Genomic DNA, 19,162 nt, shown 5'->3' on the forward strand with positions numbered 1-19,162 from the left:
TTACCCCAACGATATATTGTTAGCGATGTCGCAGCGTGTAAAGCACCCTTAAGTGCTGAATCAGTTTCCTGCGCCAACTCCGGTTTGCAATACCGTCCAAGCCGAAAACACTTAAACCTTCAACTCAGCTCTACCAGTACCAATGCCGTCCACAGCACCCAAGCAAGTTAATAACAGTCATCAAGAGGTGCCTTCTCAAGCACAGTCACTGCAGCAAGATGGCAATCAACTGTTTCCTGACCCACCTCCACAGCTCAAGCAGCAGTCATCAGAATCTACAGAGGCTAAACCACAGCTCAACCCTGCAGCAACATCATTCTACCCGGGAACCTCTCATCCTTTCATGCCTGGCAGCCCATACGCCCCAGGGGCATCACGAGTCGTCATGGCAACAAGCGGTGAGAAATCAGATATGTCTGAGTTTGCCAGGTTCATGGTGAGCAGAGAGATAATTAACACTAGTCTCACAAAATTTGATGATCGTGCAGAGAGCTACGAGGCCTGGAAAGCAACTTTCAAGGCAGCCATCACCAATCTCAACCTTATTGCAGAACAGGAGCTCAACCTCATGATCAAGTGGTTGGGCCCAGTTTTTACAAACAGTATCAAGAGCCTCAGAACCGTCTATGTGGGACAATCAGAAGCAGGTCTCGCTGCAGCCTGGCAAAGACTGGAACGCACCTTAGGCAGCACAGAAGCAATAGAGAAAGCCCTATTCAAAACACTGCAGGACATCCCAAAGATCAACCTTAAGGAAGTCCACAAGCTTCAAGACTTAAGGGATCTGCTCATGGAGCTGGAGCTTGCCAAAAGAGATCCTCATCTGTCCGGGCTATGCTATCTGGAAACAGCCCATGGAGTGAACCCGATCGTGGTGAAGCTACCACACAATCTGCAGGAGAAGTGGGCAACGTCAGTCTCAAGGTACAAAAGAGTGCATGACGTCACTTTTCCCCCATTTATTCACTTCTGCATGTTCATCAACCAGCAGTCCCAGATGAGGAATGACCCTAGCCTCGACTTCCTAGAGTTCAACACTGCAACTCCAACTACATCATCATCAAAGTATGAAGGTGCCATACAGAAACGCAAAGGCAACTAGCAAGTATTATCCCACCTATGGAAAACAATGCAGAGATTCTAAGGGTACACAAGGTGTGACAACAGTGTAATGGGCCTGACTACGCACCATATGCCCAGAGACTAGACTTGGGATGGGTAGACATTAGAAATGTGTGCATTGATCGATCAGGAATCGACTCCTTCAATACTTATATGCGTGGAGATGGGCGCATAACCTGCTTAAAGCCATGTCCTCATCACTATGAGGAAAGAGAAGTTTCCAGACTCCATACAGCTACCTGACATCGCATCTTCTCTGCATATCGACAATTTGGGAAGATCGGTCTTTCACACAACCAAGGACGACAATAAAGTAGCTTTGTCAGTTGAGGACAGAGAATTCATCAAAATAATGGACTATGAGTTTTCTAAAGACAAAACCAACCACTGGGTCTCTCCATTACCCTTCCGATCTACCAGGGTAAGGCGGGCTTTGCACACTACGACATCGCAGCTGCGATGTCGGTGGGGTCAAATCAAAAGTGACGCACATCCAGCGTCGCAGTCGATATCATAGTGTGTAAATCCTTTTTGATACGATTAACGAGCGCAAAAACTTCCAAATCGTATCATCGGTGTAGCGTCGGTCATTTCCATAATTTTGGAAGGACCGATGTTACGATGTTGTTCCTCGTTCCTGCGGCAGCACACATCGCTGTGTGTGAAGCCGCAGGAGCGAGGAACATCACCTTACCTGCATCCTGCGGCTCACGCCGGCTATGCGGGAGGACGGAGGTGGGCGGGATGTTTACGTCCCGCTCATCTCCGCCCCTCCGCTTCTATTGGCTGCCTGCCTTGTGATGTCGCTATGACGCCGCACTACCCGCCCCCTTAATAAGGAGGCGGTTCGCCGGCTAGAGCGATGTCGCAGGGCAGGTGAGTGCATGTGAAGCTGCTGTAGCGATAATGTTCGCTATGGCAGCTATCACCATGATATCGCAGCTGCGACGGGGGCGAGGACTATCGCGCTCGGCATCGGCTAGCGATGTCATGTGCAAAATGCCCCTAAGACTCCCAAACAACAGAGAGCAAGCTCAGACTAGGTGTAACTTTCCAGTGTTCCATGAACAGCAAGCCTGAAATGAGAGAACACAACGTACCATCTGAACGGAATCCAGCGGATCACGCCACTAGACCTATGTCTATTAGTTCTTTTGATAAATCTTCTTGGCTTACAGGTCCAGAGTTCCTGCTGAGACAGTCAGAGAAAGTGTCCAGGAAGCCTTCAGCATCCTAGATCCAGACAATGATCCAGAAGTCCAAGCTGAAGTCAACACCCTGGCCACTAGTGCAGAAAAAACTTCCAACCTCGGTTGCCAATGTTTTGAACGTTTCTACAGCTGGATGAGACTTGTCAGGACTGTCGCAATGTTAGTGCATATCGCCAGATGCTATCGTAAGGACCTTGAAAATAAAGACTGTCATCGCTGGCATGTCTTCCACAAACCCCTTTCTGCTAAGGACATCTTCCATAGTGAGTTCCTCATAACACGCAACCTCCAAGAGAGTGAATTCGCCATGGAATGGAAGTGTTTATAAAACAAACAGCAGATTCCATTAAGATGCCCTCTCGGCAATTTAAACCCAGTTATAGACAGTTCCGGCTTACTGAGAGTTGGTGGTCGTTTAAACTAAGCTCATCTCAGAGTTGTAGAACAAAATCCTCTCATCATTCCCAACAAACACCATGCTACAGTCTTGCTGATCCATCACCACCATGAAAAGACTGAACACCAAGGCAGGCAAATCACTGAGGGCAAGTTACGGTCTGCAGGCCTCTGGATTATTGGAATGAAGAGACATGTAGCACACATACTGCACGATTTTGAGCACTGCTGTAAAGTGAGAGGAAAACAACTGCACCAACAAATGGCTGACTTGCCTACAGACAGACTTTCTACAGAGCCACCTTTCACCTACGTTGGCCTAGACATTTTTGGACCATGGATAGTGTCCACGCGCAGAACTCCTGGCCGCCAAGCAAACAGTAAGCGGTGAGCTATGTCATTCACCTGCATGAGCGTTCGAGCCGTTCACATTGAGGTGTTAGAGTCCATGGACAGCTCCAGCCTAATTAACGCCTTGAGAAGGTTCCTTGCCATCAGAGGACCAGTGATACAGGTGAGGTCTGACCATGGAGGCAACTTCGTCGGTGCATGTAGAGAACTGAACATCGACACCAAGCCTATCCAAGATCAACTGGCAGAGAAAGGTTGCACCTGGATCTTCAATCCCCCTCACAGTTCACACATGGGAGGCTCCTGGGAGAGGATGATCGGGATTTCACGCAAAATCTTGAACTCCATGCTAATGGACGTCAATCCTCAAGACTCACACATGAGACTCTAGTTACCCTTCTAGCTGAAGTCTCAGCCATCATCAATTCAAGGCCCCTTTTTTCGGTGACCATGGATCCAGAAACACCAACCTGCCATTCTTATTACCCAAAAGACTGACAACGCGGTAATGCCAAGCGGAGAGTTCACCCATGCGAACACTTATGAAAAACACTGGAAATGGGTTCAATACTCGGCTGACTACTTCTGGAACCGATGGAGGAAGGAATACCTCAACATTCTTCAAGGAAGAAGGAAGAGGTGACATCCCAAGCCAAACCTCAAAGAAGGAGACTAAGGTGGGCTTTACACACTGCGACATCTTTAGCAATTGCTAGCGATGTCGAGCGCGATAGCACCCACCCCCGTCGTACATGCAATATCTGGTACTTGCTGCTGTAGCGAACACTATCGGTACGGCAGCTTCACACATACCTGGTCAGTGACGTCGCTGTGACTGCCGAACAATCCCTCCTTCAAGGGGGAGGTGCGTTTGGCGTCACATCGACGTCACCGCGACGTCACTAAGCGGCCAGCTAATAGAAGCGGAGGTGCGGAGATGAGCGGGACATAACATCCCACCCACCTTCTCCCTTCCACATTGCTGGTGGACGCAGGTAAGGAGATGTTTGTCGTTCCTGCGGTTTCACACACAGCGATGTGTGGTGCTGCAGGAATGACAAACAACATCGTATCTGCAGCAGTAACGACATTATGGAAATGAACGACGTGACACAGATCAGCGATTTTTTACGCTTTTGCGCTCGTTCATCAACGCACCTAGGATTTACACATTGCAATGTCGCTACCGGCGCCGGATGTGCATCACTAACGACGTGACCCCAACGATATATCGGTAGCGATGTCACAACGTGTAAAGCCCACCTTAGTCTTCTTTAAAGACTAGACCACAAAAAGGACTTACTGGCCTATTGGACTGATTACTAGGATACTGCCTAGCCAGTACGGCAACGTTCGGAAAGTGAAGCTGAAGGTCATCAGGAAAGGTGAGATGAAGACCTTTGCAAGGCCAATCCACAAACTCGTTCATGCTGTTGCCCATAAAGACGTCACTAAGCGGCCAGCTAATAGAAGCGGAGGTACGGAGATGAGCGGGACATAACATCCCGCCCACCTTCTCCCTTCCACATTGCTGGTGGACGCAGGTAAGGAGATGTTTGTCGTTCCTGCGGTTTCACACACAGCGATGTGTGGTGCTGCAGGAATGACAAACAACATCGTATCTGCAGCAGTAACGACATTATGGAAATGAACAACGTGACACAGATCAGCGATTTTTTACGCTTTTGCGCTCGTTCATCAACGCACCTAGGATTTACACATTGCAATGTCGCTACCGGCGCCGGATGTGCATCACTAACGACGTGACCCCAACGATATATCGGTAGCGATGTCACAACGTGTAAAGCCCACCTTAGTCTTCTTTAAAGACTAGACCACAAAAAGGACTTACTGGCCTATAGGACTGATTACTAGGATACTGCCTAGCCAGTACGGCAACGTTCGGAAAGTGAAGCTGAAGGTCATCAGGAAAGGTGAGACGAAGACCTTTGCAAGGCCAATCCACAAACTCATTCTGCTGTTGCCCATAAAGAGCGTCCCTATGGGATGAACGCTACCGGACCTGAACTTTGAGTCATCGTCAGTGCTATGGACTTATGTTTAATGTTGCATTTTAACATGCCTTTTATTACAGGTTGTTATATTATGGACTCAATAGTGAAATCCCCAAAAGTGAATTTCAGACGTGGAGTGTGCTTTTCCACCATGTTTAATGTTATATCTACTGTTATCAATGTCTTATATTATATATATGCTCATGCTTCTCCTTTGCTGCCATCTACTGGTTAGGCCCTTCTGTTCCCCTGGTTCTTTTAGTCCAGCCTGTGGGAGTGTTTTCAGCCATACATGTGACCTCACATCCTGCCTCGATCTTAGTTTCACTTTTAGTCAGTGCATTTGTGAGGAGCACATCTTCCCCGTTGGGCTTCAGAAAGCAAAGTTTTTGACCAGTAGCAGCTCTAGGACAATCATCACAAGACCACCACAGTTACAGCCACTTGATCACTGTACTGCTGCACGTTTGTATTCATGGAGGAAAAAATAAACCACCGTTGCTTCACCTCAGCGTGTGTACATTTGAATCCATCCATCCTAGAGCACTCTGGTAATGTCTGCCTCACCTAGTGGAAACGAAGGTAAGACTCCTTACACCTCTACCCAACTACTTGCCTTCAATCGCCTCTAAGTCGGGACAGAACAGATATCAAAGTGTTTTTACTTGCTGCATGCTCACTATTTTTTTTTTCTCTATATCAGATATTTTTTATTAATGTTTTCCAACAACATATATGTGTACATATACAGTAAAACAAAACCACTTGTACTAGATCCACAAGCCGTCTCAAGGATGTGATCACCCTATCCAGGGGAAGCAATGCCAATTTATCCCAATTTATAGTCAGACCTGATATCTCTCCAAAACTAGAAATGATTTTCATTGTGCTCTCTAGCAATCCTTGTGAGTTTCCCAAAAACAACAGTTTCTCATCTGCATACAATGTCACCTTTTCCTCTCTAGCTCCATATTTAAACCCCACTATTTCCTGGGACCCACTAACCACTGTCACCAGAGGCTCAATCGCAATTGCAAATAACAAGGGTGACAAAGGGAACCCCTGCTTTGTACCCCTAGGCAGCGAGAACTGACCAGACACGCCATCATTGGCTCTGAGCTTAGCTTTTGGCGCTGAATACAACTCTGTGACTGAAAGGTAGTCACAGTGCAGAGGGAACCACCCTATTCTCATTACTACAAGGATGTACAAGAAGCAACGGGATGATACTAAAAGGAAGGAGATTCAGATTAGATATTAGGAAAAACTTTCTGACAGTGAGGGCAGTCAGGGAGTGGAACAGGCTACCACAGGAGGTGGTGAGCTCTCCATCAATGGAAATCTTCAAGCGGAAACTGGATAAACATATAGCTGGGATGATTTAGGAAAGCCGGCACTCACAGGGGGTTGGACCCGATGGCCCTTGAGGTCCCTTCCAACTCTACCAATCTATGTATAGTTGTGCGCATTCAATAAACATATTGCCAAATACCAGCAGATGAATTGTAGCCCACAGGTATTGCCACTCTATGCTATCAAAAGCCTTAGCAGCATCTAGGGAACAGAACCATAGAGTCTCCTAAGATTGATCGCAGTTGATTTATTGGGCCAAATGATTTGGGAGTATTATTGTGAATATAACTTTGGAGAGTCTGTTAGCCACTACCTGCTGGACACAGGCAGCGACCCCCCTTCCCCCTCTAAAAATGAATTATATACTTCCAGCAGCACCGGCAGCAATATCATGCCGACCGTCTTTTCCTGCAGTTTTATCATTGACCATGGAATTCAATGCCACCTCCAACTCCTCCATAGGCGAAGGTTTATCTAATACATTTTTTTGAATCTCTATAAAGAACTGGTAGCCGGGTTCCATCTAGAAAAGTTTGAATCTGTTCCTCTATCAGCTGTACATGCAAATGTGATGCCCTGGTAAAACCAGGTTGTCACAGAGACTGCACAAATCTTCCAGGTGCAGGACTCCATCCTCCTTGGCATACCAACCAAACCCACACTCAGGTATACAACACCAGCAAGCAAAGCCTAGTCACCCCCCATGACAATAGGGACACACCAGTGGGCGTGGCCAAGCAGATCTAGGGGTCCTGAGGTGTTCTGGGAGGGAACAAGACAGTAAAACAGAGTTCAGTGCGGAGAGAGGAAGTGAGAGTAGTGTGGAGTGACAGCGGAGTCAGGAGTTGGAGCCCCTGGACTATCGGACTACTGTCTAGGTGGCAGTCGGCAATCAGGGCCACAGGTGAAGGAGATTAGGTTGCGGGAGACCTTAAGTGGACCGGGGCAGGGTTGTAGCCTGCCATTGCCGACAGCGGGAATCCGGTCCGGAGGCTGTGCACAGTTGGGGTACCTGGACCCTAGGGCGAGGACTGATTCAAGCCCCTTGTCAATTAGCCAGCAGGGGATAAGATTCCACGTCTTGTCCCACCAGCAATCCCAGAGAGCGAGACAGAAGCCCAACGAGGGGGATAGAGCTCCGCAATTGCCTGGACTTCCCCGTTTCAAGCGGAGTGGCCAAACTGAAGACATAAACACTAAGTGCAGGAGAAAGGGACCCCTGTTTTCTGTACCAGGGTGTGGGACCCGAATACACCCGCCTGAGGTCACCGGTCACTGGCAATTTGGTTTACCATTGGACTCTGTGTGAATTTCTCTGGAACTGTGAGTACACCATTACCACCTGGTCCAGCCTTGCAGAACACGCTCCGCAGCATTCCTCCCCTACCCGTGGAGGGGATACCATTCTGGTGCCCCGCTCCATCAGCCCCGGGCGTCCCATACCAAGACAGCGGCGGTGTCACCATCCATCACCGCAACCCATGGGTGGCGTCACTGACAAACTCTTCCCCTGTAAATACTCCCCTTTTTATTGTTGTGGGCGACGGGCCACTGCACGAGCCCCGGATCCAGCTGCCACTCGAGCCCCAGCCACGATCCCGGATCCGAGCACCTCGGGTAGCCTTTTCTGACGTGGTCAGTCACCCCCTGCCCGCGACACAAAGAGTATATAGACATGCATAATATTCCTCCAATACTCCCAGCACTCACAGTGCAGTTTGCACACAATCTCCAGTGTTTGTAATCTAGATATCAATGAAGATTCTCTCTGGGCTGCAGCTACCACTAACAACAAGTCCCCTACCTTTTCTCCAGCTTCACAATATGGCATCTTCTGGAACAAACTTATTCTTTCAGCTTCCTGCATTGTTACTTACTGTAGTTAAGTTTAACGTGAGCATTTTTCAACCTATTCTGTGCTTCCGGAGTCGAATCTCTGACCACCTCATTCTCTGCCTCCCTCAGTTCCTGCACCATGAGCCGATCCTGTTGACTAGTCCGGGACTTAGCTATAGATATTTACTTAATAGAAATACTTCTAAGGTACGTCTTTAGTGCTTCCCACACATATTTTATTGTTGTTGCTTATTTATCGCAAGGTATTCCCTCGGACCCCCTTCACTTTTATGGGTAGGTTTAATATACCTAGGGTCACACAGATAGGTGAGTGATAAGACAACGCCCTAGGTAAATATACAATATCTGAGATCAACCCCCGTATCCCATCATTCCCCAGTGTCAGATCAACTCTCGACAGAGAGGAGAATGTGGCCGAGAAACAAGAATATTGATATCGCTCGGGGAAGCGGTCTCTCTAAAGGTCTAATATCAACTCTTTAAGGAGATGACCAAAAGGAGTAACAAAAGGAGTACAATTGTTACTTTCCTGTCTCATGCCTTACCCTATCCCAATGAAAATCCAGAATATTGTTAAAATCCCCTATTATAATATATTTGTGGGAAATCCGCTATTATTTTAAGAATTTTATGCAAAATTTTGCCGCAGTATGTACTAATATTGAGAGTACAGACTTTGTAAACAATGTATAGTTTAAATAGACACACTGGCCTTCTGTATTTACAATTACGTCATGACATTCAAACTGAGTGCTTGCACATGCCAAAATACTGATACCCCTCGAATAGATAGTGTGTAGAGTGGAGCCATTTTTACTTAGATAATGAAGTTTTTCAACTGTGTTTCTTGCAAGAACATTATTTCAGGTCTTCTTTCTGTAGATATTAAAAGATTGCCTGTCTTATGACACCAGAAGAGATCCCTCTAACATTCCAACTATGTCGCAGACCCAGCCATAGTGAGTACAGTTGCATGATATTATCCCAACCATGAAACATTCCCTTAGTGTATGCAGAGTGTGAACAGAGTGAAGCCTGGGTGCATGTCACGTCCTACGTCATGCACACAGGCCAGCATTGAGGTCCCGCACATGCGCACTACAATACTTTCATCTGCACAAATCAAAGTGTGCCTACGCAGGACCTCAATTCCGGCCTGTGTGTATGACGTAGGATGCGTCATGCACACAGACTTCAAAAGAAGGAAGACAATTATGGCCGAAAGAATAGGCGCCGGACCCGGAGAATGGAGACACCCATCCAACCAGTCTGTCCTGCACCGACCGTTTAGGTGAGTGTTATAAAGTGATTTTTACTTTCTACATAGTGGTCTGTGCTCTTATATACAGGATGTTAGAATACTGTATATAAGAGCCCACTGGTGGTGGCCACAGCTTATAGTCACCAAATCTGGTAACAGGTTTCCTTTTAATACACTGCCAATTATGCAGATACGGGGCTCCCTCCTCGAACTCGAGTACTTCTAGGGGGGATTAAAAGACACATACCCCCTTCCACATCCATTAAACCAATTAACTGCCATATAACTGTAATAAGACCCAACAGTCAAACAAGGTCAACTTCCTCACTAATTTTTATGGACTTTCCTCATCGACAAATGCAGATACTTTCAATGCAGAGATCATAACCCGCAGATCTTGGTTCCGTTCATGGCGTATCTGTATTTCAATCATGTCCAGCCAACATAGGGCTTCCTTCGGAAAAAAAAGTACATTATTGAATACGGGATATGTATGTCTCTCAACCATCTCATTATGTCAAAAAACTTGGCTCTCTGCTTCTGCACTTCAATAGAATAATCTGGGAAAATTTAGATTTTAGACCTATTTATAGTGAAGTCCGGATGATCTCTTGCTCGTTTGCGAATAATGTCCCTGTCTCTGTAGTATAGGATTTTGGCTAAAATGAGAAGTGGAGGCTGTCCGAGGAAGGCGGGTCGGCACTCTGTGCACAAGTTCCACTGCGTAAGACCCGCAACACACATCCGTTTTTTTTGTACGTGTGCGGTACGTATTTGCACGTACCGGAGACACGTACACACAGAGACCCATGTTATTCAATGGTAGATGGCACACACACGTAAAATCACACGGAACGTGTGTCCGTGTGATAAGTACGTGTGTGTGCTTTTCTGCACGGACGACATGTCCGTTTTTGTCCGGCAGCACGCAGGCACGTACCCGCTTTAGTCTATGGGTCCGTGCCTGCACGGACCGCACACGGAGTATGTCCGTGTTCAGCACGTTTCGTGCGTGTGCGTTTTTACACTAGCGATCTTATTTTTTTTTTTTTTTAAATTCAATTCAGTATACTTACCTTTTTTTCTGCTGTTCTCAGTCATACTTACATTGGCGCTCGTTTTTTTTCTTCCCCCGGCTCATACCACTCCACCACCGAAAACGCCCTCCATGTGCGGCGTAATCCAGGATGGTCCAGCGTCGCTTCCAGCTGTGCTGCATGAAGGTGACCGGAGCAGCAGAAGACACCGCCGCTCCTGTCAGCTCCACGCAGCTAATGAAGGGAATAGCGCGATCAGCTGTATTCAGCGTTGGCCGCGAGTAACCTCAGTGACAGCTCAGCTGATCGCGCTATTCCCTTCATTAGCTGCATGGAGCTGACAGGAGCGGCGGTGTCTTCTGCAGCTCCGGTCACCTTCATGCAGCACAGCTGGAAGCGACGCTGGACCATCCTGGATAACGCCGGACATGGAGGGCTTTTTCGGGCTTATAAAATTGGTGAACAAGGCAATTTGTTAGTGTTTTTTTTTCTAATAAAGGATTGTTCGGGTGTGTGTGTGTTTATTTACTGTAATTTACAGATTAATCATGGAAGGTATCTCAGGGAGACGCCTGACATGATTAATCTAGGAGTTATTGGCAGCTATGGGCTGCCAATAACTCCTTATTACCCCGATTTGCCAATGCACCAGGGCAAATCGGGAAGAGCCGGGTACAGTCCCAGAACTGTCGCATCTAATGTATGCGGCAATTCTGGGCGGCTGCTGACTGATATTGTTAGGTTGGATGGCTCCCCATAACGTGGGGCTCCCCATCCTGAGAATACCAGCCTTCAGCCGTATGGCTTTATCTGGCTGGTATTAAAATTGGGGGAGACCGCACGCCAGTTTTTTTAATTATTTATTTATTTATTTTACTGCACAGTATAGACACGCCCATCGGCTGCTGTGATTGGGTGCAGTGAGACAGCTGTCACTCAGCGTAGGGGGCGTGTCTGACTGCAACCAATCACAGGCATCTGTGGTTGGGGAAAGCAGGGAATACGAGATTGATTAATGAGCGGCTGGCATATTCAAAGTACTTGTTGCCGCGTATTCTCTGCACAGCTGTTCCTCGCCGCGCTGGTGATCGGGGAGCGGTAAGTATGAGAGAGGGCTGCTCATTTCAGTCACTCGGGGGATTAGCGGTCACTGGTGAATCCTGCACAGGTGACCGCTAATCAGTACGCGGCACACAGACAGAGCCGCGGCATGACAATGAAGTCGGGTGAAGTTCACCCGAGTTCATTCTCATCGCGCAACTCTGTCTGCTGTCAGCCGACATGTATCAACGACATTGTGCAACACACAAACGGACATTCCACACGGACATTCCACGTACACATACACAGGCATTTTACACACAAACACGGACATTTTACACGTACACACGGCTCGCATACGCCATCACACGGATGCCATACGTACCGGAGAAACGCCCCAAAAAAACGGAACACGGACCCAAAAAACGGACCGTGTCACGTTTTTTATGCGGATGTGTGTTTTAGGCCTAAAAGAGAGTAAGGGTCCCAAATCCGATTTTTGACCTCAGACAATTTTAAGGCACCCCAATGATCCTCAAATTGTGGCGTCACAACCTATTTTCTAGATCATCTGCTTTGGCCAGCAGTGTGGATATTTGTTGCTCCATTTACTTGCTCTCTTTATTTTTACTGGATAGCAGATTCTTCACTTTGTTAACTCTGCTTTCCACATCTTCTGTTCTGTCCTTCACTTTTCACAGGCTATGATGGACATCTGATATATCTTCCTTAAGGCTGCTTATTTGCAGGGTAAGGATAGAGAGAGTGGATTTGCAGTGGGAGGCAGCCATAAAAAAGTCCTTCAGAGTACGTTTTTCTGGAACCTGTAGTTCTCCCTGTAATTGGTCATTGTCGTGTGCAGTCATTACATTGCACACTTTTGCCATGCTGTTTTGCTCCCCTGGCCTCTCTCTCCATCTCCACCTCTCCTCTCAGTATCCCACCTCTCCCTCAGGTCCTGACACTGATGCTGAAGCATTATCCTGCTCCCCACCGCTCACCGATTTCTGTACCTCTGCTCTTGTGAAGTGATGCAGCCTGGTAGCCACTTATTTACTCCTGGTCCCCCCCAACCTTCTCCATCTCCCATGCCATGGATACGGCGCCGCTATCTTGGATTTGGAGACTTACATTTCCCACTGTCTCTTTACACCTCTTTCAGATCAACCTGTCCAGGACAGAAACAGTGTAGCTTGGTTAAAGTCCACAGGTCTTAAAATATTGAACTGGTTAGATGCTAGGCAGGAGCTCCGGCATTTGCATCCTCTCACATGCTGCGTCAGGCCAGACTCCCCGCATGCTCACTATTTTACATTGTTTCTACGTCCCAGGGCAAAAATAATATTGTTTTTTCTGTATGGATGTGCCACTCTATATATCTGTATTTGTTATGTTGAATATTTGTGATACCTGGGACAGCAGGGACCATTACAAGTGGCTTACTTTGGAGGGACATGACTAAGTGGCTACCTGATCTCCTTTAGAGCCTCTGGTGGTGATGTTAGAATTGTGCTGCAGGTAGCCACCAGTTACCACTCCAAGGCAGTCCCTGAATCTGCAGTAGCTCTGTGCCGCCCCTGCAGTGGATCGAACCGCTCGGATCCGGGGGTGGTGGTTACTCGTGGTTCAAGGGTCTCCGGACCCGGGGGCTAGGGGCAACACTGAAATGGAAAAGGGAGGTATTTACAGGGGATTTTGTATAGTTTGTGATGCCACCCATGGTGTACGGTAATCTGCAGTACCGCTGCTGCCGTTAGGAGTACCCGGAGTGATGGAGTGGGGCAGCTAGGTGATGTTGCCCTCCATGGGTAGGGGTAGGCTCCGAGACTCTGGATGGTGATGCGGTGGCGCAGTGCAGGGGTCAGTTGGGTACTCACTCAGCAATGAAGCAGACGCTGACAACAGGGTAAACCAAGTCTCTGAACGCCGTTGCCTCTCGAGGGGAGCTCGTCCACATCCCGTCCCCTGCAGCACTGCCGGTGGTCCGTAACCTGCCGCCTGGCACAAAGTTTTAGATTGTCCATTGTGGCCCGGTAGCCTGGAGCTGTCCGGGCCCTGCTCTCCACTATGGCTAAGTGAAGGAGCCTGCTCTCAGGAGCTCACACTTGGGATTTCAGTGGGCCGCTTGTTTGGAAAGCCATATCCCCCTTGTTGCGCTAGTGCCCCCGATCTCTGATCTTTGTGGGAACTTTCCATAAAGGCCCTGTCCTCTGCAGGTTAATTGCCGGGTTGCCTGAAGCTTCTCCCCGACCTAGGGTCCGTGTACCCTGTCGTGCCTTCAGTCGGCCGGTGATAGGACCAGGCTGCTGACCGTCCTCCAAAACAGGTCCCAGGCACCTAGCCTCAATCCCTAGCGACCGGGGATCCGACTCCTCTAGGTCCAGACTAACATCTGCGACCTAGTTTGCTTCTCCCCTGAGAGCTCCAACTCTCAGCTTCCTCAGAGCTCCTCACAGCTCGAGGGTTCCTACTCAACTCCAGGTAGCTGCTTCTTCCAGCTACTCACTCACTGGGAGCTACTTCTCTTCTGCCTGTCAGCTCTGTTCTGCATTTCCTCCCTCGCTGAATTCCCCCCTCCCACCACTCTGTCTGACCCCTAGGTGGACTGCCCTATTCCAGCTTAAGCAGCCCACTGGTGTGCCTGACAGGTGTGGTGCGAGGTGTAACTAGGATTTGTGAATGCTGGGGGAGGCAGTACTGCAGGATGGAGACCCAGAACCATGGGGGGTTGAATCCTGCACTAAGAAAAAGAGCGTGCAGAACCCTGTGACGACCTGAATAGTCCAGGGCGTCACACTTCAGTCGTCACAGGGTACTGCACCTTACCAGAGATGCAGTATTCATCCTGGGTAAGGAGGAGGTCATTGCCGGAAAACCATCACAAATCACCCAAACTGTCATGATCCAGGCCAGCGTTTCCCTGCTGCTGGTTACACCCAGCTCTGGCATGGTCATGTCAGGGGTTAACTTCCCTTGCCTTGTTCTGGATCCCAGGACGCTATATATTGCCTCTCTATCTATGGCTCAGTGCCAGTGATATTTCTGCCTTGCAGCATGTATACTGGCTCTGGTGAGTATTCCTGATCTGTTCTGCCTCACTGCTACTGTGTCCTGACTTTGACCCTCCACCGTTTGTCTGCCTGTCCCATCCCCTGTCTTCCCTCTCCTGTCTGTTGTTTGTGTTTCCCTCTGCATACCTGATCTCCTGACTTCTGACTCGGTTCTGCTTTCTGACTTTGATATTGATCCTCCCTTTGCAGTGACTCGACTTTCCTAGATAGACCCTGACTGTTTGACTACTCTTTTGCCCCCTGGTGATTCACCTGTTATCATTGCTGAAGTTACTCTGCTATACTTCAGCTGCCTTTCCGTTACAGTGTTTCTTTGTCTCTCCTTCACTACTCTGCTGCCACCTAGTGGGAATTATGCTGTACTGCGTCTTACTAGCCTTTCTACAGCGTGACAAAAACATAGTTAGTTGCCCTCTCACCAGGACTGGTCTAGGGTTGAGACTAATGTAATGGACTCTCTGCTCACTAGTTCAGGAACCCGGAGGGAGGAGCTTGACACAGGGGAACAAAGCATCACACTCACATATTCAGTTAGTCAGCAACCAGGGAAAAAGGGAAATGTAGGAGTACACGGTCGCTGAGGGGAGAACTGTGCCATACCTCCCTCAGGACCGAGCGCCCATGGAACAGGGTGCGAAGCCCTAGGCTGGTGGGCACTGCAAGTCCCGCCAGCAGAATCCGCCGGGCAGAGGATTTCAAGTCTTCTGACTCATACACAGTGACCGGGGCACAGCATAGAGTGGTCCCATCTACGGACTCGTGCTGTCTGCTATACAGAATGGGAAAGAAACCATTTCCAGGACTCTGGTCCCAGCGTAGCTTTAAGCCGCAGGGACTCACACAACATGGTGCAGGGAGGAAGGACTCACTGAAAGAAACACCGGTTCTGGCCTCCGAACTATCCTGGATCAGCTAGAGCCCATGACAGCAGAGTCCAGCAGTCCAAATGCGGTGACATTTCAGTGAGTAAAAAACTTTAACTGTGATCCCTGTGTCGTCACTTCCTTCCAACGCTCTAGCTGCTTAGCAGCCGGAGTGGACTACTAGTCCAAACCTCCCTGTGGGCCGAAGCTCTGCTTCTGGAGAGCTGTACCAATTTAGCTGCACTACCATGGCCCTCAGAGCAAACCCCTTGCAGCGGCAGCTCCCATACTATAGCCACATAACACAGGTAGTGTCACGAATAACTACTCCCATCATCCCCATCTCCCCTTTTTATTGACACCGATGGAGTCATGGAACCGGGCCAGGCCACTGTATCATCCAAAACCGACACCGGCCCGGTGACGAGTATCCCTCCCCAAGACCACATGGGCGCATCACTGATACCAACGACAATAAGCAAGACGCAGACAGAGCCACAGCAGAACAGTAACAGGATCAACGGCAGGGTGAATGCTAGCACAGGTAGAGACGAGATGGGTGATACAGACAGGACAGGTTTTGGTTCAGTTTCAGGTGCAGACAGAATAGCTGATACAGACCGGACAGGTTCTGGTTCAGACAGTACCATAGATTCATTAACACAGGGGCAGGTTCAGAGACACAAGAACTCAGGCTAGTACCGGGACAGGAACGGAAACAGGATCTCAGGCTGGTACCAGTACACAGAAATGGATTAATGAACTCAGGCTGGTACCGGGAAAGGAACGGAAACAGGAACTCAGGCTGGTAACAGGACAAAGGAAAGTATTCAGGAACTCTGGCAGCTATCGGGACATAGGAACAGATTCAGGAACTCAGGCAGGTCCCAGGAAACAGAAACAGAAATGCAGGCTGGTACCAGGACACAGGAACAGAATCAGAAACGCAGGCTGGTGCCAGTACACCGGAATAGATTTAGTAACTTAGACTGATACCAGGACATAGGAACAGATTCAGGACCTCAGGCTGGTACCAGGACACAGAAACACATTCAGGAACTCAGGTTAGTACTAGGACAAAGGAAAGTATTCAAGAACTCAAGCTGATACTGAGACATAGAAATGGATTCAGAAACTCAGGCTGGTACTAGGACACAAAAAGAGAATCAGAAACTCATGCTGGTACGGGGACACACTAATAAATTCAATAACTCAGGCTGGTACTGTGACACAGGAACAGATTCAGGAACTCAGGCTAGTACTAGGACACAGAAACAGATTCAGGAATTCAGGCTGGTCCTGGGATACAGGAACGAAAAGAGTAACTCAGGCTGGTACCAGTGCACAGGAACAGAATCAAAAACTAAGGCTGGTATCGGGAGACAGAAATAGATTCAGTAACTCAGGCTGGTACCGGGACATAGGAACAGATTCAGGAACTTAGGCTGGTACCAGTACACAGAAATGGATTAATGAACTCAGGCTGGTATTGGGAAAGGAACGGACACAGGAACTCAGGCTGGTAAGAGGACAAAGGAAAGTATTCAGGAACTCTGGCAGCTATCGGGACATAGGAACAGATTCAGGAACTCAGGCAGGTCCCAGGACACAGAAACAGGAATGCAGGCTGGTACCAGGACACAGGAACAGAATCAGAAATGCAGGCTGGTGCCAGGACACCGGAATAGATTTAGTAACTTAGACTGATACCAGGACATAGGAACAGATTCAGGACCTCAGGCTGGTACCAGGACACAGAAACAGATTCAGAAACTCAGGCTAGTACTAGGACAAAGGAAAGTATTCAGGAACTCAGGCTGGTACTAGGACACAAAAAGAGAATCAGAAACTCATGCTGGTACGTAGACACACTAATAAATTCAGTAACTCAGGCTGGTACTGTGACACAGGAACAGATTCAGGAACTCAGGGTAGTACTAGGACACAGAAACAGATTCAGGAATTCAGGCTGGTCCTGGGATACAGGAACGAAAAGAGTAACTCAGGCTGGTACCAGAACACAAGAACAGAATCAAAAACTAAGGATGGTACCGGGAGACAGAAATAGATTCAGTAACTCAGGCTGGTACCGGGACATAGGAACAGATTCAGGAACTTAGGCTGGTATCAGGACACAAAAGCAGATTCAGGAACACAGGTGGGTACCGGACACGGAAACAGATTCAGGCACTTGGACAGGTTCGGGTTCAGGATCAGGACTGGTTTAGGCACATGGGTGAGTACCAAATCTGGAATAGGCTCCAGAGACCAGATAACAAGCAACACACTCATAGCCACAAGGCACACTGGCTACAGGAGTCAAACTTTGCACATGCCTCTCCCAATAGAAGAGGTTGCCTTAAGTACCTGGTGCCTCCTAGTGATAGGCTGGAGACACTTTAAGAGCACGTGCGCTCTCCCTGTAAGACGCAGGGAACATGCATGCCTTAAGTGCGCAGCCAGGAGACTCGTACAACATACACAGGCTCTGGGAGCTGGAAGCCACTGCGGGCACAGAAGCAAGAAGAACACCTGAGCGGTGAGTACATCAGCGTCCCTGCCTGTTAGTGCAGGAAAGCCAACACTATATTTGTTAATAAAGATTCTTACTATTTAACATTCACTTTTATCCTAGCACTTTTTCTCTGGTTGGTTTTTGTTCTTAAGAAGCATTCACCCATCCCTGCTTCCGATACTCTGTTTAGCATATCGCCGCTGGTGCCTAAAACACCTTTTCCACCTTATGAAAATATCATACATAGAGGAACTGAGTTTGGGCGACATAGCAATCAACAAAACATGTATGAAAAATAATCTAGAAATAAGAATTGTGTGACAGCTGAACCATGGACACGGGCGGCGATGATGTCTATTCAAGGATTAATATAGCAGGTAAAGATGTGTTAAAGAAAATGCTCTCTTCACCGGTGATAATGTGATAATTACCTTATCAACCTTGACAGGAGAATTTTATTTAACACATACATTTAACACATTACAGGAAATACATAACTAGGGCTTATGATAACTTTCATCTGGAATGTATCACTAGGCTGTAATTAGTACATTCCAGTGATTAGCAGGTACAGTCAACTAAACCCACATTCATCTTTTCTCCCAACATGAAAGCCTAATAGGCCATAAACCGTAGTTACATTTAAGAGGAATTTATGACAACTGTTAAACCCACCTTCCACTTACATGTTTAGAACTAGAGCATCTCTTAAGATGATTATTTCCTCATTAGGTTTCCTGAGAAGAATATATATAATAATGTCAAGTTATCAGATATCTACACCTCCGTCATATTAAACTACAGCAATAAATCACATTTTTAAAACCTTACAGGTTAATGACATCTTACATTTATGGACTACCCCAATAGATGCAATAAATGTAAAGTAGATGTGTGTTCCACTAATGGGATATTACATTTATGATGGCCATACTTATAAAGACCCCTACAAGGTAACCATGTAGTAGAAGCATGAAACATAATTAACTTGTAAGGGTTATTATTAATATTTGTCAATCATAAATGTAAAATCCGTCCCCATATTAGGAAAGAAAAAGTAGTCAATGTC

Source organism: Anomaloglossus baeobatrachus, chromosome 2 (assembly GCF_048569485.1).
Source record: "Anomaloglossus baeobatrachus isolate aAnoBae1 chromosome 2, aAnoBae1.hap1, whole genome shotgun sequence".
NCBI lineage: Eukaryota > Metazoa > Chordata > Amphibia > Anura > Aromobatidae > Anomaloglossus > Anomaloglossus baeobatrachus.